Raw genomic sequence first — 5,282 nt, forward strand, 5'->3', positions numbered from 1 at the left:
ACCAGGCAGGCCTGCAGCCACAGAGTCCAGTTTTGCTGAGAAATGAGCCACTGGCCTTTGCCTGCCCCATGTTCCTGCATAAGAACAGATGTCATGCTTCTCATCAACTGCCTGTATGAAAGGTTTATGAGGATCTGGAATGCCAAGTGTTGGTGCTGTTTGAAGAGCCAGCTTAAGCTGACTAAAGGCTGATTCAGCCTCAGGAGTCCATGGAACACGATCAGCTGACTGGAGGCCTTTACCATGGATAAGAGCACCTAAGAGAGCTTCGAGAAAAGAGTAGTTAGGAATAAAGTTCCTGCAGTAAGATGTTATACCTAAGAATGACATAAGCTGTTTTTTAGTAACCGGTTTAGGAATGATCTGAACTGCAGCAACACGTTTAGGAGAAAGTGAGCGCCCATCCTTAGAAATCACATGACCCAAAAAGGTGACTTCGTCCTGTACAAACTGTAAATTAGAAAGGCTGGCTTTATGGCCATAAGAATGAAGATGTTTCAACAGATTCACTGTCTTTTTCACACTGTTGTTTAGATGGACTACATAAAAGGATGTCATCCACATACTGCAAAAGAGCAGAGCCTGTGGTTGATTGAAGTTAATCCAGACTAGCTTTGAGGGCAGCATTGTAAATAGTGGGACTTTCACAGTACCCCTGGCATAACCGGGTAAAAGTCCAAGATCTCCCTTCAAACTAAAAAGCAAACCAAAATGGGCTATCAGGGTGCACTGGCGACAAGTCAACCACTGAGAAAAACTGTGCATCTGATGTAATTTGAGACAAAATAGTGTGTGGGTTGGGCACAGTAGGAGCATGTGGCTGAACTGCAGCATTCACCGCTTGGAGGTCCTGTACAAAACGCCATTCATCTGGCTGGCCAGCATCTTTAATCTTTTTAACAGGAAACAATGGAGTAAGCACAGGTGAATTTTCAAAAGGAACAATAACGCCTGTTTTCTGAAAATATTGAAAAACAGGTTTAATCCCTTTAATTGCTTCAGGCTTAAAAGGGTATTGTTTTTTACATGGACAAAAGTCTGATTTAGGGGTGACAATTACTGGTTCACAGCCTTTTATCAACCCCACATCATATTTGCTCTTAGCCCAAAGATCATTGGGCACTTCAGCCAACATGGGTATCGAAGACAAATCTGTTTCAGATAAAAAACATGCTTCAAAATGTGATTCTGTGGTAGGAATTAAGTCCACAGTTCTTTGACAATGCATTGTACTCAAAAATGTTTTTTTGTATGCTGACAATCGTTCAGAAAACATAAAATTTGGATCAGCAGGTGAAACGGTCCACTCCATTTCTTTCTGACATGTAGCAACAAACTCTCCCACACCTTGTCACTGCCTGTGTGTACGTTTGGCCAAGGAAATGTGAGGGCGAGTACCACAAACATTAAAAAAATCGAAGTGCTCTGGAGTGAGCGACACAGCCAATAAAGTAGGCGCACATATTTTTTCACTTCTTCTCATAGTCATTGTCAGGCCCCAAAGAAATGTGTGATGTGCAGTGCAAATCAGTAGGTTGCATGAAATCAGAAAGGGGTGAAACTAACGCTTTTGCTTCTTCCACTAGTTGTTGTGAAAAAGGAGAGCTGGGAAGTTTCCACTCATAAGCATATGTAAGTGCCGATGAATCAAACTGCACTGCTGTGAAAACTTTGTCAGGCTGTAACATAACCTTAACACCCTCTGGTGTAGAAGTTAAAATAATGCCTAATTTACACATGAGATCACAGCCCATCAGGTTAATGGGACACAACTCTGATAACAAAAATGAGTGTTTGAAGGAGAGCTCATCAGGAGTGACAACACGCAATGGGCATTGTCATTTTCTCCTTCACAACCTGGCCTGATGCAGACATACAGTAAACGTGGTTTCCACTTAACTTTGGAGGACAATCAAACTCCCCTGACGTCACTACTGATGAACATAAGTTCCTATATTCTGAGAGAAATATCTTTGCTCTAGGACGGAAATAGCATGCAAAACTTTACTACGTGATATGATGTATTTTAAATTATGATCTGACATTCACACCTGCTTTTGATAATGTATTGTTAGGCATTCGCACCTTTGTTTTACCCATTTTTCATGAATTATGGGTAGACATTCACACCTTCTTGCAGCCGAACACCTCCTCTCCCGCTTATGATCATGTGCGGTTTGATATTCGAAAATTTACTTTCTTGTTTTAAAGCAATTATTGATGGACATTCAAACCTTCTTTTTGATGGTGTATAGTCGGGCTTTCGAGCCTTTTCTTCCCGGTTTTTACAAACCATGGTCGGACTTTCACACCTTCTTGTAGCCGAACAACTCCGCTCCCGCTATTGATTGTGTATAGTCGGGTATTTTAACCTTTTCTTACCCACTTTTTACCAACTATGGTCGGACATTCACACCGTCTTACAGCGGAACACCTCTGCTCCCGCTTTTGATGGTGTATAGTCGGGCATTCGAACCTTTTCTTACCCGCTTTTTACAAACTATGGTGGGACATTCAAACCTTCTTGTATCCGAAAACCTCCGCTCTCTCTTTTGATCATACATTGTCGGACATTCGCACCTTTTCTTACCCGCTTTTTACAAACCATGGTCGGACTTTCACACCTTCTTGTAGCCGAACAACTCCGCTCCCGCTATTGATTGTGTACAGTCGGGTATTTTAACCTTTTCTTACCCGCTTTTTACCAACTATGGTCGGACATTCACACCTTCGTACAGCGGAACACCTCCGCTCCCTCTTTTGATGGTGTATGTTCGGGCATTCAAACCTTTTCTTACCCGCTTTTTCCAAACTATGGTCGGCTATTCACAGCTTCCTCTCCACCATACTTGTATGGTGGAATATTCACACCCACTTGCATCCGAAGACCTCCGCCCAAAATTTTATTGATATTTAGTCGGACATTCGCACCTTACCCGCTTTTGGAAAACTATGGCCTTCTTGCAGCCAAACACCTCTGATCTCGCTTTTGATGATGTAAGGTTGGGCATTCAGACCTTGCTTCACCTGCTTTTCACCAAATATAGTCGGACATTCACACCTTCTTGCAGCCGAACACTTCCGCTTTTAGTGTTCTATGAGGCATTCACATATTTTTTTTCACCGTATTTTATAGATTATGGTTGGAAATTCTCACCCACTCTCATCCGAAGACCTCTCCTCCCGCTTTTGTTAATATATAGTCGGGCATTCGAACCTTTTCTTACCCGCTTTTTACAAATTATAGTCGAACATTCACACCTACTTGCAGCTGAATACTTCCGCTCCACCTTTTAGGTATGTATGGTTGGCATTTGCACCTCTTTTTATACTGATTGCTGAAGATTAAGTTGTACTTTCTCAAACTACAACATTTTTTTATTTGTTGAAACTTGATTTGAAGTGGATAAATAAGGAGGACAAACAGTTTTAAGTCAGGCTGATAGAAGGAATTCATTTTATAGCAAAATCTGTACTTCGTCATATGTCGAGAGATGCTTATTGCTGAAGAAGTTCTTTCTCATTCTACAAAGTACAACGTTGTTTATCGTTGAAACTTGATTAGACATGAATAAATATGAAGGACAAAGCAGTCTTAACTTGGTTTGAGTTAAGGAATTCGTTTTATAGGAGAATCCGAATTCGTGCATAACTCATAAAATAGAGCTTATTTTCGGATTCCTGAAGAATGATTCTGGTTCTTTCTCATAATACAAAGTTTGTTGTTTATTGTTGAAACTTCATCAGAAGTGAAGAAATAAATGAATGCCTATCAACAAATGTGGGATCTAAACTCTAGTGCTTCCTCTAAAATAATTTCCTTTCTCAATTTAGAAATGTGTGTGTGTAAGTCACAACACCCGTGACACCAAAACGGCTTTCTTTTCTCTACACTCTGCACTATGAGCACACACACCAAATCAGAAAGGCTTTTTTCTCTCTTTTCTACATTATGGACTGTGGGGACACAAAACCGCTCTCTCTCTTTTTTTTTTTTATCGTGTGCCAGGGCGTTGTCTCATGTATTAGATTATGCTTAAGATACGAATGGGTTTATCAGTCACATCAGAATCCATACATACTGATCCTCCCGTAATAAAATGGTCGGATCTTATCAAACACACTTTGTTTCTTGTGACAATCAAGTCAGCGAAACAGCGTATACACGTCAAGACACTGAATCAAGTTTGCCACAAGAACTCATAAGTTTGGCAGTATTGCTCTGCCATCAGCAATGATACACCCATTTTATTTTCGTGAGACATGTGCAAGCACCGGTTCATCTACTGTTCTATCACTATGAATTAGTGATCTATTATCAATAAGGATACTTCTACAACTACTATCAAAGTATGTCCGGACTTCTTATGTTGTCAGTTGCTATATATGAATAAGTGGGTAGCTACTGACAAGCATTAAGCATGTCACACAGCCCAAACATATAACATTTCAGGACACACCACACAGTTAACAACCACAGTGAAGCGTGTCAAAGCCCAAACATGTAACATTCAACAGGACACTTACACAACACATTCAAATCAAACAGTCAGACAACATACAAGAACATATACCCCAGCCGGCATTGCTCCCTGCCTATTTTCGTACAGCACACTATGTGTGCGCACACCTTTATTCACAAACTCTTCAACTTATACTCTTTTACCGAAGCTGCTACAGCTCGATTACCACCTTTTAGGTATGTATGGTTGGCATTTGCACCTCTTTTTATACTGATTGCTGAAGATTAAGTTGTACTTTCTCAAACTACAACATTTTTTTATTTGTTGAAACTTGATTTGAAGTGGATAAATAAGGAGGACAAACAGTTTTAAGTCAGGCTGATAGAAGGAATTCATTTTATAGCAAAATCTGTACTTCGTCATATGTCGAGAGATGCTTATTGCTGAAGAAGTTCTTTCTCATTCTACAAAGTACAACGTTGTTTATCGTTGAAACTTGATTAGACATGAATAAATATGAAGGACAAAGCAGTCTTAACTTGGTTTGAGTTAAGGAATTCGTTTTATAGGAGAATCCGAATTCGTGCATAACTCATAAAATAGAGCTTATTTTCGGATTCCTGAAGAATGATTCTGGTTCTAGCCTTTTGGCTAAGATCAAGTGTAGTATCTGTACTTATCAGTTTAATATGTGATATGTCTATGCAAGGACTACATATTAAATGGATTTTTATCAATAGGAGTTGAAAAAGGAGCTTGCTCCGTTCACTCCAAGCATCGACCCGGTACTGCAGTGCCGCTGGGAACGGTGCGCTCTCC

At 40.2% G+C, this 5,282-nt stretch overlaps 1 non-coding gene across 1 annotated transcript; it reads left to right on the plus strand.

Annotated features, from left to right (window-relative positions):
- The first annotated feature begins 5,095 nt into the window (after positions 1–5,095).
- Positions 5,096–5,282, plus strand: LOC140276146 (U2 spliceosomal RNA). Its single transcript, XR_011908828.1, has one exon. It is a non-coding gene; the product is annotated as a U2 spliceosomal RNA (small nuclear RNA).

The sequence above is a fragment of the Leuresthes tenuis genome, unplaced genomic scaffold, assembly GCF_036924035.1.
Source record: "Leuresthes tenuis unplaced genomic scaffold, fLeuTen1.0.hap1 SCAF_18, whole genome shotgun sequence".
Lineage (NCBI taxonomy): Eukaryota > Metazoa > Chordata > Actinopteri > Atheriniformes > Atherinopsidae > Leuresthes > Leuresthes tenuis.